The 24,745-nt window shown below is 35.3% G+C and overlaps 1 protein-coding gene across 7 annotated transcripts in view; it reads right to left on the bottom strand.

The window, feature by feature from the left end:
* The window catches only part of LOC129146917 (uncharacterized), a 163,837-nt gene that overhangs the window by 132,138 nt on the left and 6,954 nt on the right, over nucleotides 1-24,745 (bottom strand). The gene's annotated exons all lie outside the window — the stretch shown is intronic.

Genomic DNA, 24,745 nt, shown 5'->3' with positions numbered 1-24,745 from the left:
GATAATATATGATTAATAGCTATCATGTTACAAACACCAGATAAGAGCTAAGGTATTCTAGATTTTTTATTCATATATTAAAAATATGTTGAGAAAATGCCATAGGACAAGAACCAGACTGTGCACTGAGGACACAAAGATGAATGACAAGATCATTGCTCTTATGAAGCTCACTGATTGGTGGGAAATCACCCATTAAAGAATAATCAAAGCTTAGTGTGCTATATCCTGTGTAAGTCAAAGTCTTATGGGAACCTCAAGGAGGATACTCAGTTTAATCCAGGAGTCATGGACAGCCTGACAGGGAAAGAAATCATTTCAAGTATGATGTCAGTATAGGTGGGACAGGGAGCCCTGATTTACTAAATCCTTTTATAACTGGTAGTACCTCCTTTCAAAGTCCCACAGGGGAATGTACGAACACAAACTAATGATCAGCTTTGGCTCTAAATAAGTTGAAACAAGTGAATTAGGATAGACTTTAGGGATTATACAAGCCAAACTGCCTACAGTAAATGTAGCCCCAAAGTGTTTTGCCTACTTTTGTCAAGTTCTTTACCCCAATTCCCACCTATCTCAGGCCACCTCAAGTTGAGGATGCAGGAGCAATTTCTGAGCTCATTGCACCTCTTCAACAACATGGCAAGAAACCACAAAGAATACCTTATGTAGATTCATCTTTTGAACACTTTGCCCAGATCAGAGAAAAGCTGATCAGATCAGAGAAAAGCTAATTCTCATACAGTGATTAATAAAATGCCTTTAAAATGATCATTGTTAATACACATTGGAGGAGTGTGTGCAGGAGGGACTAAGTGGAGAGGAGCTCTGATCTCCCTGGAGAGTTTGAAAGAGCTGTGTGAGCAAAATTTTAAAGCTTTGGAGTTTATCTGCTGGGCTGCACAAATCTTAAGTATCAAATGGAGGAATATCCATTTCCATGGTCACTCAAGTGATGTTGACAGTATCTTTGCTTCCTTGCTTGTGGGCCTCTTAATAGGGCAGCTAACACCGTGGTATCTGGCTTCTATTAGAGTGAGCAAGTGCGAGAGACCAAGTCAGTCAGAAACCAGTCTTTATTTAACATAATCTTGGAGGTGGTGGTCCATCACTTTACTGTATTCTCCTTGCTGAGTCACTAGGTGCTGCCCATTCTCAAGAGGAGGGAAAATTACATGTGAATAGTGGGAATCATCGGAAACTACCTTGAAAGCTGTTTAGCACAAGCAGTGAAGCACAGAAATAATACTATTACAAATCTTTCATTCTAGTGTAACATTGAAGCTCAATCTGAAGTTGTGGGGAAGAGGAATCATGAGGGTATGAGTAGGAGAATCCTCCCTTCTACACATTGGAAACAGTGTGGGAAAGAGAGCAGATTGCAGAAGATGACAAAAAAGAAATACTGTCAGGATTTCTCAGGAAATACGTGAGACATCTGCTGGGCAAAATCGTAAGATTAGAATTCCATTTTGCTGTTAATAACTCATTAATCAGAATTTTTCTGCTGAAAAGCAGGGTTTAAAAAGTCACTGTTAGATGCAAACTAACTCCACAGGGTGGTATCTTACAAATGGCTCCTGATAGTCTCAGACTCCCTTCTTCCCTTTTATTTTATTTTTTTTAAAAGATTTATTTATTTTTATTTTATTTATTTATTTATACAAGCACTAGGTATAGTCACAAGTGCGGGAGGGTGAGAGAATTCACCAGAGCCAGAGCAGGGAGCAGAGCAGGCAGAAGGACCGAAGTACACTGCTGAGGGGAGTTGGCGGCACTCAACCGCTGCGCCACCGGGGAGGACCCCTCCTTCCCTTTTAATAACGCCAACATTGTCTGAGTTTAATCTCCATTTATTCTGTGAAAGGACTGGTTGGCCCAACTTATATTACATGCCCACTCACTGTGACCAGGAAAGTGTAATGCCATGATAGGCCAACATGTCTAGCACTGGGGCTAAGGTCTGAGGGTATTTTCTGTAGTCATCAGTACTGTTAACCAAACATTTCCACTTTCCTTCCAAGTACATGATAGAATCATAACTCCCTGTCTTATTGGAGTAACTTGTGATCAAGTTACTCTCTATGACCAATGAAACTGAGCAGAAGTGAAGAATGTCATTTAAAATATACATAGAACAGCTTTATTGAGATATAATTCACATAAAACCTATGCTTTTAAATTGAAAAAAAAAAATCAGCATTTTTTTCAGTGTATTCAAAGAGTTGTTCAACTATTACCACTATCTAATTCTAGAATATTTCTATCAAGCCAGAAGGAAATGCAATATCGATTATCAGCCACTCTCCAGATTCCTCCGGGCCCATCCTTTGCTCTTTGCTAATCTATTTTCTGTCTCTATAAATTTGCCGATTCTGGATGCTTCATACAATATGTGACCTTTTGTGCCTGACTTTTATCACTTAGCATAATGTTTTCAAAGTTCATTCAAATTTTAGAATGAACAAGTACTTCGTTCCTTCTCATGGTTGAATAATTTTTCACTATATAGATTTACCACATTTTTAAATTCATCCAGTGATGGACATTTTGCTTGGCCCCATATTTTACTGTTGTGAATATTTGTGTACAAGTTTTTGTATGTACATATGTTTTCATTATTTGGATGTCTGTACCTAGGGGTGTGGTCGCTAGGTCATGTGGTTTGCTTATCTTTTTTTTTTTAAGATTTTTTTTAGTTATTTTTGCATAGAACTGGGGTGTAGGCTAAAGGTGCTGAGGGTGAGATGATTCACCAGAGACAGAATGGGGAGCAGAACAGGCAGATCTACTGACACTGCTAAGGGGAGCAGCAGACAAGACAAGAGAGGTAACAACTGCCATCAAATATTGGGGTTTCCTGTTTTAGGCAGTATAGTGCTAGTACACTGAATGATAATGAATATCAAAATGATCAAAAAACACTGAATGTGGGCTTTAAATAATTGGGTCTATCGAGGTCTTACAAACATACTCTAGAGACAAATAGTAGACTTTAGTAGTGAAGTAAATTGGAAACTCAAGCATCTGAATGTAGCAATCATGAGCCGTTTTGAGTGAGAGTTGGCAAATATTTTCCCAACTGTCAATTCTAAGAAACATGCAAACAGATTCTGTGTAAGTGAATGCAGCAGTGAACCTGTGTCTCTGTTAAACCACAGAGAAATGAAATAAGCTGATTTTAAATTTCTAAAGGGAACTTAAACCACCTGCTAAGTTGTAGAATTTAATTTGCAAGATGAATACTTGGCAATGTGACACTTCTTTCATAGCTTCATTTGCTGTTTTAATAAAAATGTTCACAATGCTTTGGTTCCATCTGTTAGAGAGAGTGAAAACAGCTAACTGCTATTCAAACAACAAAAAATACAGCTTTCTAGAAAACTATATCTAGTGCCACCAAAATAAAAAGAGGTATTTATAAATTTTAAACTTCTGCCTCACTTCTAAAAAATGTTGTCATAATTGCACTGCATCTTGGACTCAACATATAAATAATTTATGCAAAAATTTTAAATTTAAATTACTCCCCCACATTCCAAATGCAAACAAATGCTTTCAAAGTTATCGTGACCATGAATCTTACTGCAGCAGGCTACAGATTTTCATTATAACAATTTGTAAGCAAATATTTGGTTATTTTTATAAGCTATAAATCTGGCTGAAGGAGAAAATGATATGTAATAAATAAAAACTGTGCAAACCACAAAGTATGTTTGTTGTTACATTTCCAGATTGGAAATAACAATAAGCTATTGTATGACAGTTTCCCTAGTTTATTGATTGAGTTATCATAGCTTTTTCCCTCAGAATAGATCAAAATTTTATAACTTTCAATTAAAGTTATTTCTCAAGCACTAGCTCCAGTACTTAACATTGTGTTGGCAAGTGGTTGGCACAAATTATGTTTGTTGAATCAAAGAAGTACAGCAGTACAAAGCGCTACATCAAAGAAAGGCAATGAGGAGAGAGACAGATAGGAACAAAAGATAGACAAAAGAATGGATGAAAAGCCTTTATAATTCTCTGTCCCATGGGATTATCTTGGATTTTAGATTCAGTTAGTCTTATCTTGAGATGTTGAGCAAAACTGAATGGTGGTGCAGGGAGGAGAACTAAGACTGGCAATTACACAAAAGGGAATCTATAGTCTTCCCTATGTTGTCTCTTCCAATAAGGAGACTATGCATTTAACTTTTCTGCAGAAAAGTAGGGCCTGAAAGTCTCATCTTATGATTCAATCTTGTGTATGATTCAAGATGTCATGGTTTTATCTCAGTTCAGTAGACATTAAGAGTTAGTCTCTTTGAGTACTAGTTTTTGATCTTGGAGTATAGTCTAGGCACTAGAAAGACAAAATATAAAAACCCCAAATCCCTGAGACCTATGGAATTGAATAGTCAGCTAGTTATCATGGAACAGACAATAGATACAATATTTCCTTAAAATCACCCTGAATTATACCTAATTTAAAGTCTAGATCAGAAGAAAATGAGCAATAAAAAATGTATTCTGTCACCTAGACATTTCACAACAACAACAATAACAAAATTTATTTATCACTGCTATTTTAAGATGGGTTAGAAACACCTGAAGGAAAGAAAACTATTTTAAGCACAAAAAGAGGTATTAATTTCCATACACGTGGTAGTGAAACCTGTACTTGAAGACCAGCTTCTAATCATTTTACTACTTGAAAAATCTTTATAATCTGTTTGCTCTTAAATCTCCTCATCTGAAAAATGGGTTAATAATTATACTGTTTAGGCCTCCCTGGTGGCGCAAGGGGTTAAGCTCCGCACTATGAAGCAATCCGCAGCCTCTGCAGCACAAGTTCAATCCCCAGCCAGCTGGAGAGAAACTCACATGGTGAAGCAGATGTCTCCTGTCTCACCTGCTGCTCCCCTCAGCAGTGCATTTCAGTAGAGCTGCCTGTTCTGTTCCCCACTCTGATTCTGGTGAATCCTCTCACCCCCTGCATCTCTGGCCTGAACCCCAGCTCTTGTATGCATAAATAAATAAATATTTAAAAAAATAATTATACTGTTTAGTTCACATGGTACTGATGGGATGAAAAGGAAAATAAAAGCATGGGTCCACTAAATTGCCTTGTCAATTACATGGTCTTTTAAATAAAAGTAAGGTGTCCTTGGCAATGCAGTGGCAATGGCTTTTTTAAAAAAAATTTTAATATTAACTTTTTTATTTTTTTACATCATTGTTCATTTTTAAACAATGTTTGCTTCCCCCCACCTCTCAGGTGTAGTCCCTATAGAGTTTTCTTCACCAATATACCTGTGCACCATCACCTCAGTCCCCTCTGCTTCTCCCTCCCTCCCTCTGATCCCTCTCCCGCCTCCTCCTCCTGCAGTATGTCTCTGATTTATAATTGTCCATTATTGCTTTGTTGTGTTTTGTACTGTTATTATTATTTTTAATGCTGATGTCTTATTTGGATCTACCCAAAGGACACAAGAACATTGATTCAAAAGAACACCTGTAAACTTATGTTTATTGCAGCACTATTTACAATAGGCAAAATGTGGAAACAACCCAAATGCCCAAAAATAGATGACTGCATCAAGAAGATGTGGCATATATTACACAATGGAATATTATTCAGCAATCAAAAAAGATAAACTCATGCCATTTACAGAAACGTGGATGGAACTAGAAGGAATTATGCTCAGTGAAATAAGCCAGAAGGAAAAAGAAAAATATTGGATGGTTTCACTTATAGCAGGAATATAGGAGAACCAAATAAGACATCAGTGCAGTGGTTTTAATAACAAAGCTCGTAATTCTTCCATAGGAAACAGCTTCAAATAGTCATTACAGGAAAATCTCACTCATTAAAAACTCTTGACCAGAAAAGAAACTAACACAGTAGCAATAAAAAGATATTATAGAAAAAAAGATAAAAGTGAGTAACTGTAACAATCAAAAACTGAACACTTTCCAAGAAATGAGGCCAAGGAATAGTTGATATTTGGTACTTTATTTACAAAAAATATTTTTAAAATGGAAAATAAAAAATTTATTTCTGTGAAAAGAAGCCACAAGGAAGTACCAGAATAAGAGTATTATGAAATAACAGAATTAAATAAAATGTGAGGTGGTAGAACTCAAAAAAAGTAGGATAAAAAAGGTAAAGCCATTACAGAAATAAAGATGAACTGTGAGAGAACAAAGATTAACAGACATTGTGGAAAATTCATGGGGATAAAGGGAACAGAAATTAGAAAAGTTAAAAACATGTTTAAGGAGCTAAAAAGTTAGAAATAAAATAATAAAATAGCTCAGTAAAGAAATCCAGTGTATGCAAAATTGGAGTTTCTAAGGAAGACCAGATTTGTGGGGGGAAAATACTAAGGCTAAAAAAAATATTGAATCAGACTATTGAAAGGGTATACACTGCTTCCAAGGAAATTTACTTAAAATGGTCAATACATAGACAGCCTAGTGAAGTCACTAAGGTAATTATTTTATATCCATCCAAACCGTTCTACAAGGCCTTGGAAAACATTTTGAGCAAACAGTAATTCATGAAATAGAATGCCTATGAGCCCTTTTACTAGATAAACTGTCTTTGAATTTTATACAGAGAAACTAAAAAAAAAAACAAGAAAAAAAAAGAAATTTCTTTAAAAAATAATCAAATAGAACTAGCCATACTTGATATTAAAAATTATACTCTTCAGAAAGCCTAAAGATCCAAATCCAAAATTCCAGGACTAGAGCCTTATGAAACTCTGAGCACAGCACCCAGCTAGGCTATCCCTGGCCACTTGACCCATGGAAATTGTGAGGTAATAAATGTATGTAGTGTCAAGTTCTTTTCATGAGATTTTTAATTTTCTGGCCTAGACTTACCAGCAATGAAAATCCCTGACAATTTAAAAATTAGCAATGAGAATACCCAAGGGGGATAATTCTATAGGCTATAAACAAAGCCATATTTTAAATGAATAATGCTTCTGTAATTTAGGTTTTTAGATGTATATTTGTCATTTCCTGTTGATTAGCAGACTATCACGACTCAGTGACTTGAGACTACATACACTTATTACCTCACAATTTCCATGGGTTAGGCAGCCAGGTAGGGGAAAATCAAGAGAGCTTAGAGAAAAGTTTCAGAGGGCCCAGTTGCTAACTGGTGACAATGTGATCCGCTGCTTTGAATGCTACTGAGAGGTCAAGTAAAAGAAAAATGACAATTGTCTTTGACAACCTGAAGTTACTGGGTTCCTGACAACAGCAGTTTCAGGGTAGTGGAGGAAATGATGCTAAATTTGATGTTTACTTTCTCTTAGTTTCATCATTGTGAAGGAAGGAAATCTTTCAGTTCCTGAGGGAGGTTTTGATGGGGTCATGTTGAGTCAGTTGCCCATCTCCTGTAATCACTGCAGTGGGGAGAGGAGGTACATAAGTAACCCAAGTTAGGCTGAGTGTTCATGCCTGGATCCATCACTGTGCCTAGAAAAGTCAATTCATGAAGCAGAAGAGGACCACAGGAAGATATTGCCTTGTATCCCAACACATAAAAGTGTACAAATCTTTCTCTACTTGTAAATTAATTCAGGAGGAGCAAAAGTTTGGGTAATATGTAATTAGAATCAAGGTCAAGGCTCATTCTTAGCCTTACTGATAGGGTACAAATACTCTGGAAATGACAACACAAAAAGTATTAAGCACTTAATATTCTTTATTCATCATCTCTTTGTAAGAATAGTTTTTCTCCCATTATCTTTAATCAAGAGTTAACTTAATTTGATTTACTGATCATATCATAAGCTTATCTAATTCTTATTTTCAAGTATCATCCTTTAATATATTGTGAACCTTGTGTTTAACTAAGTGTAGATAATTATAAAATGAAGGTAATAGGTGATTAATTCAAGCACAATAAGTAAGTTTTAACAGTTCTATGCTTTATATATTTTTTCTAAATCTATCTCTTATAGTTAGACATGCCATTTAATCATAACATTTAACCTTCTTTTAAATAAATTAATTCCACTAACTTTTTCAATTTGTGTTAAAAGTTAGGTAAATTTGTTTGAGAAGCCATGAAAATGAAACAGACATGATCATATTAGTTAGCCTATGTGAAATTTAACTCTTCATATTTGCATCTTTCAAATGTGAATTCTGCTTTCCCAATGAAATGTAGTTCTACTTAGCAACACTCCCTTCTTTTCATTTTTAATTTCTAAGAGAAAATATATTTAAATTGTTCTAAAGTGAATGCGTATTTCTTATATTCACAAAAACTCAAGGTAAAGAAGAAATACATAGCAAAAAAAAAAAATGCTGAAACTACGATGTGTCCAATAGCTTCTTATAAATGTTTCATCTGTTGGGCTCAAGAACCTAATGACAGTTAGTGGAAGTGGGTCAAGGAGGAAACAAAGTGATGTAGAAAGTTAAACAATCAGGATTATTTTATTCTTTTACAAAACCCTATGATGGAACAAGAGTTCTAATTGCTCATGGAGGCACTGTACTGATTATTGTATTGATTATAGCCACTGTGGGGATTAATGATTCTTATGCTATAGGTCTGAATAATTAAAGTCTACTTGCCTTGTGTAGATGATAGAGTTACAACTCAATAAAGAAATCACAAATTAGGACTGTCATTCTGGCCATTTTAGTGGGGGGAAATCCTAACAATTCCATCCTCCCACACAGGTGTAGGTGCAGGTTGCAGGTGCAGGCTTGCTTCTGACACACAGGTTTCCCCCCACCGTGTTCTCCAGTGCCTGGGGCTCATTGTTCATGCCCCCCTGCCTCCAAAAGTATTTTCTTATCTTTCATGGTCTCATGGCAAGCCCAGTCATTTATATTCTACTCTTGCTTTCTGCTTAGCTCTACAGACTTAGATCAACTCACCTATGCCTCAGTCTTTGACTGACAGTCAACTTAGGTCAATCAATATTTGTTAAATCAAATTTAATTTTAATAATGAATTTCTACTTCTATGATAATTATTTAGCACTTAGAAATTTGCTTGCTGTTATAATTAATTTTGTTGATTGTTTCCTCCTGCTACAATACCCGTGTATATTTATGGATGATAAACCTCTTGCTCAGACTAAATCCTTACTTACTGTATAGTATTATCTTTAGATCTTATTACTTATCTATTTATGTGTTCTCTGATTTACAATATTTAAAGAGTTGGAAACACATTTATATTCATTTTCTATTGCTACTTTGACAAGTCACCACAAATCTAGTAATTTGAAATAACGCAAATTTATTATCCTACAGTTCTGGGGGTCAGAAGTCTGAAATGTCATATGAATGTCAAAGCATGGTCTCTAGAGGCAGCTCCACAATGTAATGCTTGGGGTTTTTTTATTTCAAGTTAGATGATCCATTTTGCTATGCTTTCTTTGTGTATAAACTGGGCATAATAATGGTACCTACCTTTTAGGGTTGTTATTAAATACTTCATAAAGCATCTGAAATTTAGTAAATATTTAATAAACAATTATATTTATGAAGAACTCAGCAAATGTGCAAGGATTTTTTAAAATTTGTTCCATTTATCATAGTTGCTAGTCATTACTATTCTACTTTTAACTAATTTACCCACATAGAAGAAAGATTGTTGGTTGATAATTCTTAAAGTTACCACTGGGATCTTCCTTACGGATAGTAACAATTAACATTTATTCAACATTTACTGTGTCCTAGACTCTGTTCTAATGTGCTCTTGTTGCATTGACTTTATAGAGCTTCACCAAATCTGTGAAGTAGGTGGCTTTGTCATCATTCTCATTTCAAGGCTGGGTATTTAAAGACTAAGAGATTCAATAACTTGCCTAGCAAGTTAGGGATGAGCCAGGATTTGAACTCAGGCACAGTAAGATCCATGTCCATTCATTTAATTACCAAGTTTCTTCTTGGGGACAGATCGACAAATCTTACCCTGGTATTTTACTAATCCTTAGGTCTTCATTCAACAAATACTTGTTGAGTCCTGTTATGAGCCAGGCACTCTCATAAGTGATAAGTGTACAATAATATACAAAGATAAAGACAGTGTGCTACCCTTACTTAGGTTCCCAGGAGCTAAGAGGAACAAATTACTGATTCTGAACTATTCAGATTCTGAACCCCCATAACTTTTAACTACTACTAACTTCAGAAACATGCTGTTTCTTATGTTTGATATAGTACATTTGCCTTTCTCTTTCAAAGGACAATTGGGAAGTTCTCTCATGTCTTTCTCTGAAGCAAACAACTCATTTAATCTCTGTTCTCTTCTCTAATAATTAAATCGTGATTATTAAGTGCCTATCTAATAAAATTCCTACCCTTCAGTATTTTAAAAACTTAGGTATTTTATATTTTTATTCATTTTAAACTTTTTATTTTGAGATCACTGTAGATTCACTTGCAGTTTTGTATATGGTATACAGAGATTCCCATGTAGCCTTTACCAAATTTTCCCCAAGAGTAACAATTTACAAGACAATGGTACAATATCACAACAAGGATATTTACATTGATACTATCCACTGGCCTACTCAGAGTTCCCATGTTTCTAGTACTTTGTGTGTTCCTTTTTTTTTTCCACATGATTAATTTTTTTAAAAGATTTTATCTTTATTTATTTATGCATACAGAACTGGGATATAGGCCAGAGGTGCAGGGGATTGGGGGATGGAGGGGAAGGTAGTGGTGAGAGGATTCACCAGAGACAAAGTGGGGAGCAGAACAGGCAGATCTACTGAAATACACTGCTGAGAGGAGCAGTGGGTGAGACAGGAGAGGTCTGCTTTGCCATGTGGGTCAGCTCTCTGGCCGGGGATCAAACCCATGATGCAGTGGCCGTGGATAGCTTGATAACGCTGAGACTTTAACCTCTGCGACACTAAGGAGGGCCTATGTGTGTTTCTGTATTTCTTTGATAATTCAAGGTTAGTCCTGGGATTTTTTCCCCTCACATAATTTTATTCTTATCTGATCTTCCACTTGAGTAATCTTTACATTTTTAAAGAAATGTTCTATCCCTTTGTGAGGTAGCATATTTGACAATGCATAGTTTTAGACATTGCAATCAACCATAAAGGTTTTTTTCTTTCAGAAGCCTGGTATTTTGAATTCATGCCACATATTTTCTTGAGCTTTCAGTGAGTCAGGGAGGTATTTTTAAATTATCTGCAGAGAGCCTGTGGCTTATTTTCTTTAAATTAATCCATGAGTTTTTCCTAATACATGCACCTACTACATTTGTAAAATGAAATAAATGTGCTATATATAGCTTTTTGGGTTTTCTCCTGAGCTGAATCGTATTGTGATAGCTTATATATTAGAGGTACAATTTCTGATTTTCTAGGGATAGACCCTCCTATCCTTATTTCCAAATCTAATTTTTTCCTGGTTGCTAACCTTACCTATTCTAAAAATCAGAGTACTGAGTATATTTATCCTACATAAAAAGTTACCGTTGGGCCTCCCTGGTGGCGCAGGCAGTTAAGCGCAGCTCTGTGAAGCTGTCCGCAGCCTCTGCAGTGCGGGTTTGATTCCCGGCTGGCCAGGGAGATAACCACATGACACGGCAGACCTCTCCTGTCTCACCTGCTGCTCCCCTCAGCAGTGTATTTCGGTCCATCCACCTGTTCTGCTACCCGCTCTGTCTCTGGTGAATCCTCTCACCCTCCTGCGCCTCTGGCCTGTACCCAGTTCATGTATAAAAATAAATCTTTGAAAAAAATTACCATCAATATCTCATGCACATTAGGTATTGTTAACCTAAGTATTTTATAATACTCCAAACTTTTTTATGATTTGTAATGTGGCCTATATCCCATTGGTTTTTCTCTTTCTAGTCAGCTTTTGAAATGAAAATGAAAGCAAAATTCTTACCTTCAATCCCAATTCAATTCAATATATTAAATTACTTAGAATTCTAATCTCCCCACTTTGTTTTTAAAATTTATTTTTTATAAAGTATATAAGTGTTTATTTTACCGTGTGATATAAAGAGATAGGAACCTCAGGTCTCTCAAATACAAAAGTAATAACTTACTGCTACATGAAATCATAGGGACATGAAGATCACATCGCATGATAGTCTCCTGACAAAGATTACAAATTGGTGGCCCATAAACCATATTTGTAGATTTTTTTTTGCTTGACCTGCATGGCATCAGTCAGCATGTTTTTAACAAGTTTCAATTAACTGACAAAACTTTAACTATCAGAGGATTTTACATACAAATCCGGATTTCCAATGTCCCTTGAAAAATTAAGCTACCTGGCAGCAATTAGCTAAAGTGGAGGGACAGTTGCCCACTTTAGAGAGGGCTAGCATTTCAGTTTGTCATAGCTCCACCACTTACTTCTGTCCCCCTCACCTTCAAGATGAGCAGCACTAACTGTCTATCACCGCACTCACGCCATGATTGTCTTCAGGCTTGGCCTGCCTGGCTGCTTGATGCCCACAGGCATTGTAATACTCAAGCCTGATGTCTGAGTTCTGTTAAAACCCTCATCTGACCACCTGCTTGGTGCAGTAGTTGGACATGAGATGCATGGGAGTTCCTTTAGATTTCCCAGAGGGAGTTTGGGGCTCTTGCTTTGGTTGGGTTACACCAAGGACCCTAGCTCCTTGAAACTTCACACAGGAAGTTTGGCAGAGAAAGAGAGTCCTCTCTTTAAAGAATGAGAAGAATTTGTATGTCTTCTTTCCCTGGTCAGGTATCTACTAGATCTTCCAAAGTTAAGGCATCTTCAATAAGAATTCTGCTGGGAAATAGCTCTCAGATATCACAATGCTCAAAAGACTGCTCTGTTAAATTTGGGTGGTATGAGGACCCCATCTAAGAATATGTGTAGGCTCTACTTTGACACACTAGGCACAGTGCAGGTGATGGAAATGGGAAGCCAGCCCCAGTGGCACTGGAAGAGAGGATGATCGTCTCATTTGAATTCTTTTACTGTATTCTTGAAATTTCCACTAAAACATCCTTTCCCGATATCAAGATCTACATAGTGTACACTGGGATTCCGTTTTGCTCTTGATTCTTTTCACTAGTGGGAGTGAATGGAGTTAGGGAAAAGCTCTTGTTTTGTGTAGACTGTACTAACACTTTGGGATGTTAAATTTTCCAAGTATCAATTGCTGTTCTCCATTTCACATTGCTGTGTATGCAGTACTTTAAACCCTTAGACTTGTGGCCCATTAAATACAACAAACTTTGATATTTGAATGGTTTTGAGGACCGTTTGTTAGTCTCACTATTTTGATACCCACCAGGGAAAATATGCAACCTGCTATGGAACAGGATCGTTAACTGCAGCATCCACTATGAGACAGAAAGTGCATAATGTTATAAATAAAGTCACTGCCATGAAATAATACAGATGTATTCTTTTCAGCAAATTCTGTGCAAACAACCAGTCAAGCTGAGACTTCCCTGATTATGTACAGGGAATGTATTTCAAAAAATCACCAGCTGGGTTTTTCAGTGGTTGAAAAGCTGCTGTGCTGTAGCATTCCAGAATAAAATAAGTAAATACCACCTACTAACCAGTCAAGTTTTTGATGCAACATCCCTTTACTTCAAAGCTTATAATGAAATTGATTTTTAGACCTTTTTTTCATTTCAACTTGCAAGCCCCATGAATAACTACTCTAAAATAATTTCAACTTAGGAATGTTCAGGAACTGGTGAGAAATTGATAGCGACTGTTTCATGCTTAGCCAAAAGATATTGAATAAAAATGCAAAGGAAGAACTTGCTGTGTTTAGATGAGAAGAACCATATAATAAGGAAGCAAAGAACCAGAAAATGATTTTCCATGATAACCACAATAATTTAAAACTTTCTTTAATTTTTAGTGTGGTTAAACACTCAAACAAATGAAGTATCATTCCCTGGGGAATTGGCAGATACTATAAATCAGATTTCAATATATTGCTCCTGGAATGTTATTTATTGATTATGAATATCTGGTGAAATAGTTACTTTGATGAGAGATTACATAAATTCAGCAAATCATCTAGATATCTCTAAATACCTGATAGAATTTTTCACTTTGCATTACTTTGTAGTGATATTTATTTGATATTTATTTGAATGCCTATATGGATCCAGATTTTGCCTGTCTTGAAGATTATACAATTTAGAGTGAGGGGTCTCTTTAAGAAAAAGAATATAAAAGCTGAAAAGAAGTGTATATTTATTTAGAAAGATCATAGAAATCAAAAAAAATTATGACTCTCAAAAGTCTGAAATACCACAAAGATTACAAAATTCAGAAAATTTTCAAACTTCTTTTAATTGATGAACTTCCTGACACATATGTAAATACCTTTCTCCACATACTTTTTAGCAGCTTACTCAGTGAAAATAATTTTAAGATACAGTCTTTTAACTGGAAATAGATAATTCAGCTTTTATCCTAGCATAGTTTATTTAAATTTGTTTATTCTGCTTTTGAAAGTTCTGTAAAGTTTCAACTTTATGACTCCTGTTGATGAAGTCCATGTATAATTCTAATGTTGTTAAATTTGGAAAAAACTCTATTGAGTTTTTTCACACATGAGCTATAAGATTTCAGGGTCTCCTAGGGAGTGACCACTTTATAGCACTTGATAACCAATGTCATTGATGTTCTTGGATCACAATACTGAGTGGTTCTGCACAACGGGTTGTAGATGATGTGTCTATACTTAGACAGCTAGCAGTAATAGCTATCTGGTGGAGTACTTACAAATTTCTAAAATATATGACAACGAACCTAAACTAAATGTACTCCAACTCAATTCCTCTTATGCAAATTCCCAAAATGCCTGCAACAATCTCAAAGCAGAGTTGAAATAGTGGTTTTAACTGATGATGATTGAAACAATGTTCTTTTGCAAATTTTACAAAACAGTCATTGTAAATCCATTTCTATTTCAAGGAAAAGAGCCTTGCTGCCAGAGGACTAGATTTATCATTTACTAAATTTAATCTCTGCTTGGGAAAGTGCCCTCTTGAACCCTGAAAGGGTACTAGTCCATTCATAACACAACTAATAACAAATACTCCCTGGATTTCTATATCCCAGTCAGTGCCTTCATTATTTTTCTTGATATAAACTTGGTGCTAAATTCCTTCCTTCTTTCCCTGCACAAATTCTCTGATTTCTTCTGTTCAAACTACAGTCTTTCTGAGAGCACTTACTGAGTTCTGATAATTCAAGAAACAACCTGGGAATTATGTAACGCTCATGTAGTAGGGGGAACAAAGAATTCCATATGAATATAAGGATGGGAAGATGATATCTTAAACAATGATTAAGAAAGAAAAAAGAGTATAACAGCTTTGTTTAAGAAAGATCAATATACTCTTTTATGTGATAGATCATTAAACATAAGAAACATATACTAATTTATGTATGATTTCAATTTAACTTTATCGGATATTACGTAATAGTTATGTAAATAAAATTTGTCATTCTCAAAATCCCATTATCTTTCAAGGTATATTTTGCTTAATTTATAACTTACAAAGAAGTCATTAGGATTGCTGCAATAATATGACAAAGTAAGAGTTTGTTACAATTTAGATTTGAAGAACATTGAAAGATCAATTTGTTCCAACATATTTTGATATGCCATGGCAAAAAAGGATATTTTACTAGAACATGTTCTCCTCCTATTATTATAAATAAATTACTTAATTATCTGAGCCATTTATCATTTTGATTTTCATAAAGACAAGAAATCTGGCAGGTCTGAGGGTCAATAAAATTGAATGGAACAACAGCAGATAAAAGATTTTGATGGCAGCAGAATTTTTGATCACAGATGACAAGGCTAGGGCAATGTCACAGAAACCTGTTATGGTAAAAAAAAAATCTCAATTTGTAAATTTAATTCAGTAAACATAAAATATGCAAGTGCATTCATTTTCAGGAGTTTTTGAAAAGCTAGCAGAGAGGGAATAAAGTAATCAGTATTCTATCTTTCCTAAAGGTGATTTGTTTTTTTTTTGAATGGCAGCATTCTGTTTAATTAAAGAAACAGATTATGTCTAAGGGAATCTGAGGAAGTGTAAGCATTAAAAGATAAAACTTACAATTTAGCTTAAATTTTTCCCTTTAGTTTGTAATAAGCTAAGAAAAGTACTTGAAATGGTTTTAAGAGGTAGAAATCCAGTCCAAATTGACTAAAGAACTTATTGGCTTATATACCATAACCTGTACAGGTTTAGATTGATCCTGGGACTAAAATAAAATCAATTTACCCTTTTAGTACTGTGCATTGTGGGGCACCATTTTAAGGCCCCGGGTGGTGGTTTCTGGAGTTCTAGATTTTTGTCTTCCAAGATTTAAGTTTAGGAAAAAAGAAAAAAAAATCTCATTAATAACTCCAACACAACTCCTACCTTTCATTCTTACTGTATCTACTGCCCTTCATAGATTAAATTACTCTCCAGAGGAAAGCAAAGATCTGATGGGCCAGGGCTGAGTCACATACTTTTCCTTGGAACCAAAGATAAAATTGTACCTAATCACATGGATGAGAATGGGAAAGAAACAGGGACTGAAAAAGAATTGCAAATTCAATATTGATAGTAATAGAGAATATTGTTAAGAGAAAATTAAGTGGAGTCCACCCTTTACCTCAATACCAAAACACAACTTTCTTTGCATATATAAACTGCCAAATATGACTTAGTGTGGCACATACTGACACACACTTCCTTGTGCACTCCTGCTCTTCCCCAAAGGACACCACTCAGCATTTGGTATAGTTACAATAGCTAACTTTAAATTTAAAGATGAGGCATGCTTTCAAATAGATCTAGATATAACTCTCATGATCTGAGAAGCGACAGGTAAATGTACAACTTAATAATTAATAATTTCAATAAATTAATAATTTTATTGAAATTATTAATTATAAATAAATTAATTTATTAATTATAAATTAATATTTTTCAATATTCTTAAAAAACAATTGTTGGAATAGGTTCTTTCAATTTAAAATTCTTACAGAGAAAAGGATAGAGAACAACTGAGAGTGGTCACTGATTCATTAGTGCATATCAGATAAGGAACAGTATGGACTTTTTGCTTGGAAAGTGAAGGGAAATCCTTGGTCAGTCAATCTGGCTGCCTCTGATCTTTTCTGCAAGGAACTTCCTAGCCTCCCGTCCTGCACAGATGATGAACTTTAGGGATGAGTACCTGTGGATGTATATTTGTAGCAGCCCACTTCTGCTTGGGTAGAGAAGACAGGTTAAGAGTCAGCTGTGTCTATCTCTTCCCAACTCTGTACTCAGTTCCACACTTTGGCAGTTTGAAATGGCTATGTGGGAATATTTAAATATTTAAGTCATAGAAATTAGCAGGTCCTCCCTGCAGCCAGTTTTATTATTTATCAGGACATCACTAAGAGGTGGTCTAAGGATTACCTAGGATTTAGAGGTTGAAAAATCACCAACTTTTACTTACTAATTTTGAGATTCTCTAGCCATGCAGTTTAAGAATGTAGTGGTCTCTGAATCTGCAATTCCATGGGTTAATCTCCAAATCTGTTTAGCCTTTCAACTAGGAATATAGGCAGGGGATTTGTACTTCTTAGCAACCACCTCCCGTTTCTTCCATATTTGCCCAGGCCTCAGTGTTAAGGCCTTTATTTTGTCCTCTGTCTCACAGCACAGTGAACATATGGTCTGCAAGTGAAGAGGCAATAACTAAGCAGCTTTTAGGCCCCAAGCTGTAAGCCCGCTGCATAATTGCAATTTGAATAATTATTCCCTCTTTCGAGGAAAGAATTCTTAACAAGAGATGCTAAGCAGGAGCCTGAGCATCAGACTTTTAAAACTGTCTATCTCATCTCATGCTAGGTTTCCCACCCCTTGCTTTGTTTGTATTTCTCTCACATGGTACAGAATTTTGGTTTTACAATAATGCAAATCTTCAGATCACTGGAGCTTCAGGCATCTTAGATTATTAGGTATTGGCAAAGTCTGCCTCTCTGAGCACAGATACATTTAAAAACACCTTTCAAATGGGTCCGTTTCTATGGAATTTTAAAAATCTGTCTTGTAGGAGAATATTCAAGAGAATAATATGCTCAAAGTAAAGTGAAGGAATGTATTAGGCAGGAAGAAGTGCTGAATTCCACTCAACCTGAAGACTGACTGATCAATGTGCTAAATGTGAAATGTTGATAGGCCAAAAACAGGTGGAAAAGCTGAGCATTGTATTTAGCAAAGTGGAAGTGTGTGATGACCTTGACAAGAGCAGTTTGTTTTTTTTTAAAGATTTATTTATTTTTATACAAGAAATGGGGTAAAGGCCAGAGGCGCAGGAGGGTGAGAGGATTCACCAGAGACAGAGCAGGGGGCAGAACAGGCAGATGACAGAAATACACTGCTGAGGGGAGCAGCGGGCGTGACAGGAGAGGTCTGCCACACCATGTGGGATTCTCGCCAGCTGGCGGGGATAGAACCCACACTGCAGAGGCCGCGGACAGCTTCACAGCGTGGCGCTCAATCCGCTGCTCCACCAACAAGAGCAGTTTTAATGCTTAAAGGGGGTTAAACCAATTGGGTTTAAGTGAGAATGGAATCACAGGAATTGAAAGAATTAAGTCTTTGGTGGAATTTTGCAGTGAAAAAGAGTTTTATAAATTATTTCTACCTCTGTGAACTTTGTGGCTGCTTTTCCCTGAATATATTCCCTTCAAAAAGATAAATATTTCTTTACTGGGTCAGTTCCATTCCTATAACCACTTGAATGAGCCCTAACTTACTATCACCTTATGGCATCTATGTATTACAAGGATGAGTAAAACAAAACAAAACAAAACAAAACAAAACACACAATCTACTTTTATTCAGTTAGTCAATACTATAACAGGGGTCTTAAGCTGTTTGGCTGATAATTTGTGACCACTAATACATTTATTGACTTGACTTGCTTGGAATACCTGGGTTCTTCTTTTAACTCATTCACCATCAAAATTACTAAGAGATAATATCCAATTTCAATATGTGTGTATTAATATTTTTCATCACTAAAATGAAGATGAAAAGAATAACTATACAATCTTGCAACAAGAATTATACACTTAAATAGCTTGAGCTAATGAACAAAAATTGTACAGATTCAAGGAATTAGTAATCTACTTACATTTTTACCCATTGCATTTAATTCTACTTTTTAATACTAACTAGGAAATCTCATTTTACTTTGTAAATGTCAGAATTTTAAGCTATCATCTGCTGGAAGGTCTAAATTTGAGAATGAATGAATTTACTTAGGATTTTCTAAGAGTTTTGAATTTTAAAGTCTTGTAATTTATATATAATAAAGATCAACCCCCCACCCTTTGCCCTAACCATTTGTAGATAGAGTATATATTTTGAGGTAATGCCTTATTGGTTCTTTGCTTGGCATTTCTGAACAAACCTCAAATAAAAGAAATGAAGAACAGAGATAATGGAGTCAAATTTTGAACAGTATTATTATTCCACTCAGTTCTTCTCCATCCTGCAAACTGTTTTTAAGTAGTAGAAGCTATCCTTAGTGCCACTTTGCATTTTCATACAGAGAAAAGTATCTGCAGTCATGACAAAGAGGATAGCATGGCTGGGGAAAAACAGGGTTCATTTTCGCTTTATTTTGGAAACATTCTCCAGTTCCCCTGAGAAGGATTTCTGACTTATCTGCTCTACAAAGAGATTTTCACTTCATTCGACCACAGTCCTGTATTCAGGACTGCAGCTTTAGACTGTTGGCAGCTCATATTTATTATTGCCCAGGGTCATGAATAAAGTTAATGTATATCCAGTCAATAATCCAGATTTAATTCATCCTCAGGGTGAGTTTAATGCTGAAAAATGCAAAATGTTTCAAGCTCTTGGCCTTGTAGCAGGAGCATAATCAGATTCCATACCAAGTTCACTTCCCTTCCTGAGCTCTGAACAGGTCACATCCTTGATTGAAGCTTTCACTGCTACAATTATATATCATGTGAACTTGTAGATGTATATGGTAGCATAGTGACTTTCACATTATTTAGTATAGGGCTAAGCATAATGACAGTGCTATAATTATAAGAAAATACTATAGAAAATCATTTTTCCATGGTCCCTTCTTCTTCATTATCAGTCATCAATCACAAAAACATTCAATGCTTTATGTATTTTGAATCTTTCATATATAACAAAATAGTTATACTATATTCCCTAAGGGCAATAATTTACTGTTTTCATATTTAGATTTTAACAAATTAATTTAAATGCATTCCCAAATTAATAGAGAAAGAATAGGGAGTGAATTTGGATTAAGTTGATAATGATTATAATGATGGTAGTCATTTTGTGGTTTTGATGATGTTCTGGAACAGAAAAAGATTTTGACTTAAGTACTATCTCTATGGATTATTTTTATTATTGTCCATGCAGCGTTGGATATTTGTTGCTAATCATTCATAAGTACAGGAAGTTCTTTAAATTTAGAAAGTACAAATAGCATCACTGCACTACTTTCAGTCTGCTAGTATGATCTAAGTCAGAAGTGAATCAGATAACAGCTAATACTTACTATATCCAGTAACCAGTGTTTATTGACTACTTGCTGTGTAACAGTTACTATACATGTATTTAATCTCTTTTAATCTTCCAAGCAATCCTGTTAGGACTACACATTCGGAGATAATGAGGATCAGAGTTAAGTAGCTCTTCCAGTATCACAATGCTAATAAAAGATGGAGTCAGGATCCAAACCCTGGTGTCTAACTTCCACATCCTTAAGGTGAAACCATGAACCTCTTAGGTAGTAAAAGCATGAATTAATGGTTCCGACTTGCAAGCATCTCACAATGTGAAGTAAGAAGTGGATGAATAGATCCATAAATGACATCAATATGGTATGGTGAAGACTGTAGGAAATGGATATACAAAATAGTATGGGAACATAGAGGTGGAGGCAATAGTAGTGTCTGTGTAAATCAGGTAAAGGTTCACAGAAGTGAAATTTGAGACAGCGTGGAAAAGAGGGGTATTCCAGGCTCAGGGCACAGTAACTAAAGTGCCACCAAAGAAGAAAAGAAATTAGCACATATGGAAATCATGCAAAGTTTTGTATTGGGGTAGAGATGCTTGTGGCAGGGGCATTGGAATTAGATACAGCAATGCTCTGAATTTACTCTATTGAATAACTAAATATTAAAATAGTCTGCAAGGATCAGGGAGCATAAGTTAGAGGTTAAGTGACTAAGACAGGACTTACGACTCGCTAAGTTTTAAGCTAGGTCTATTTCTCTAGTTATTTTAATTACTTTGTCAGCATCCTTCAGAACACATCCTTTCTGTATATTTTTTGTTTCAGGTCAACAACTCCATGTGCATTTCAGCTAATGTCTCATTATTATGCTAACTGTATTTTCTTTGTTGAAACTCTACATTACAGTGTGTTACTATATATGGCAGGGTATGATTTGGCCTTGCTGAACTTTGGGCCATTACCAGTGGCTTCAGATTGAACAGGGTTATTTTGAGGTCATACTGTGATGCTACTAAGGATTGAATTATTTATGACTTTAATATTCACCAGTGTTTCGAGCTCAAGATCCAATATACCACTGAATATTATCTGTCAACAAAACACTGCATCTGTTCCATTTGTTGATGACCGATAAAACACAGCAGTTTAAATTGCTGCTTTGAACTCAATATGGGTTGAACTTCTGCCCGAAGTATTTCAATAATAATGATGATAATATTTATAATAAATACTTAAAGTATTTATAATATTTGTATCTGATATTAATTACAACCAATCATAATGAATGACTAAACTGAAAAATATATATCAATATCTATGTGTGTATATAATCTTACTATATTATCATTTTTACTATTTTTGTTTTTTTCAAAATAGAGACAGGGGAAAATAAGTTATCTTTTCCAAACACTAACTGAAAGCCCTGGTTGCATTTCTATAAAAAAATGAGAAAACATGTCTGACCTATGTCTAACATATCTTTTATAAAACATATGTTTAAAAAATCATGAGAGATCACTACTTTCCCCCTTATACTCCTTACCTTCCAAAAAAAAAAAAAAATAGATATTAGTCATTATGAGAGAAGAGGAAGAAGAAATATTTTAGAATAGTAACTAAATTCCTCTTTAAAAAGCATATGAAAAATAAATATAGTGATCATTTTATAGAATTAAACTTTATAGATACAAGGCAGTTTAGAGTTCAATTTTAACTATTTTAAAATTATTTTTCAAAATTGTCAACATCAAAAGATTTCCCTCCTAACATCAACCTTGAAATGGCTTTTTATTACCCCGTGGTACTTTGTTCCTTTTTGCTAATCAGGCAGCGCAGTGCATTTCTGGGAACGGCACTAGGAAATGGAACATCTTTAAGTATTCACTATTTTTCCCAGTGGAGAACATTGTATCTTAGAGTTGCATTACTGATTAAAAAAAAAAAAAACTTGGCATAAAATAAATCACAGATATATCCAACGGTATAGCATAAGAGCAAATAATGAGTCTTAGTACAGACTAAAGGAAATGATGCAAAAAGTGACTTAGTAATGCTTGGCATATACTAGGCAATTTGTACATGATAGGTTTTCATACCCAGGTTCAGGTTACTTTGCCTGCCTAACAAATTACCCTCTAATTTAATGACTTAAAGTAATAATAATCACTATTTTCTCTCATGGTTCCTATGTATTGGCAAATCAGACAGGGCATTGCAGGCTCATTTTCCTCTGCTCCATGATGTTGAAGGCCTCAGCTGGAAGACTTAAGGGCAAAAGACTGATTTATCTGAAAGCTTATTCACTCATGTGCCTGCTAGTTGATGATGATTATCATTTAGGACCCTTCGAATATGTGGTCCTTTTTGTGTACGCTGAGCTTCCTCACAATATGGTGGTTGTGGTCTAAAGTCAAGCATAAGGTAGATAAGTAGATAGATAGACAGACAGACAGATTACTAAATGACAGATAATACGCTGAAGTTGTTTCACATTTTATGATCTAGCCTCAGAAATCCACCACATTCCAATAGTAAAGGAAGTTATAGAGATCCAAAAGGAGGAAATATCAACTCCATCTGTCAGTGGAAGCACATGAATGTCACACTGTAAGAATATGTAGGATGGGGTATATATTGCAGTCATCTTTGAACATACAACTTCCCAACCTACTACTAATTTGAAAGAATAAAATTACACTTGAAATCATAGGTTTTAGGAGGGTCTACAGAACTTTATAATCCAGTTATTTGAGAAATTCAATCCTCTAAGTTGCAGAGAAGTAAAGGATCTTAGTAGGAACATTCAACTTGTCAGTACCGCATCAGGGTTTAACCCAGGTTTCCTGAATCTCAAGCCTATAGTAATTTACCATATAAATATTATGTGTCTGAGTTTGTTCACTGATTAGAAATAGGGCTTAATATACTAACACCTATCCATTTGTATAAAAAAATAAACATTTTACATGAGAAATCTGAGTTAATTATTGCAATGAATATTGGGAAAGAATGTTTCCCAGCTGGAGTTAAAAAGTATGGGTATGTCTGATAAACAGCAGGCTCATGACCTCCCTGAATTCTACTCATATGAGTTAATATATGGGCCAGTTTTTAACAAGACAGAAGAGTAGACAGTGTTTGTTCCTTATCTGTTCTTGGCAGCTTTTGTTTGAATTTTAGGGAATCTAAGAGCTGAAGCAAAATCTGTCTCCAGTGGAATTTATGTGACCCACAGAATGGGCAGAACTGCTTTGCATCCCAGGTGAGCCACATATAACTAGGATTTGGAGATGCTATGGAGGCAAGCATTCCCTATTTTGCACAGGATACATGGGACACATAGCTGTTTGATGTATAAAGCTGTTGTAAGTTTGGTGCAGTAATAAAGACTCGTAGACAAACAGCATTTTCAAAGAGGTTATGGAGACTGTAATATCCAGTTTCTACTAAGGTTGTGAGCCAGTAGACAGAAAGAAGAGTCCAGAACAGAAAACGATGGGCTGTTTCTGCCCATGTTTAACGCAGCTCCTGAGGAATTCTTGCAAAACTAAGATTAGTTATTACTGGATTGGAGGGAGTGTAGGGGAACTAGTCAAGTAATACTTAATTCTTAGAGTTATGTTGTAAAGGAAAATCTGCAGGCAGATAAGGTTAGTGAAAAGTTGGATCACAGTAATAAACTATCTATAATTAATACTTAATTAGCAATAATTTTATTCATGTCTTGGAATTTTGAAGGATATTTGAAATTATGATTTGGATAACTTATATATAAAAAAACTGAACTGTTACCTTCTCTTTTCATAGTTCTGAGTGAAGCAGAAGCATTATAATACAACTCCATTTATCACCCTATTCAAAAACATGTACTGAAACATTTATTTGAAAACATCATTAAAATTTTTGTTGTTGTTGAAATTTGGAGACCCATAAGTGTCTTCAACTCTGGCTGTACTGTTAACTATTTAAATTTTTGCTATTCTCAGAATCTTTTTTTTTAAAGATTTATTTATTTATGCATACAAGAACTGGGATACAGGCCGAAAATGTGGGGGTGAGAGGATTTACCAGAGACAGATTGGGGAATAGAACAAGTAAACTGACTGAAATACACTGCTTAGGGGAGCAGCAGGAGAGATAGGAGAGGTCTACTGCACCATATGGGTAGCTCCTTGGCCGGGGATTGAACTCGTGCTGCAGTAGCTGCAGAAGC

This window comes from Talpa occidentalis, unplaced genomic scaffold (genome assembly GCF_014898055.3).
Source record: "Talpa occidentalis isolate TD23 unplaced genomic scaffold, MPIMG_talOcc4v2.1 talOcc4.5, whole genome shotgun sequence".
Lineage (NCBI taxonomy): Eukaryota > Metazoa > Chordata > Mammalia > Eulipotyphla > Talpidae > Talpa > Talpa occidentalis.
The sequence above is the reverse complement of the archived record's forward strand: the minus strand, read 5'-3'. Positions and strand labels throughout refer to the sequence as shown.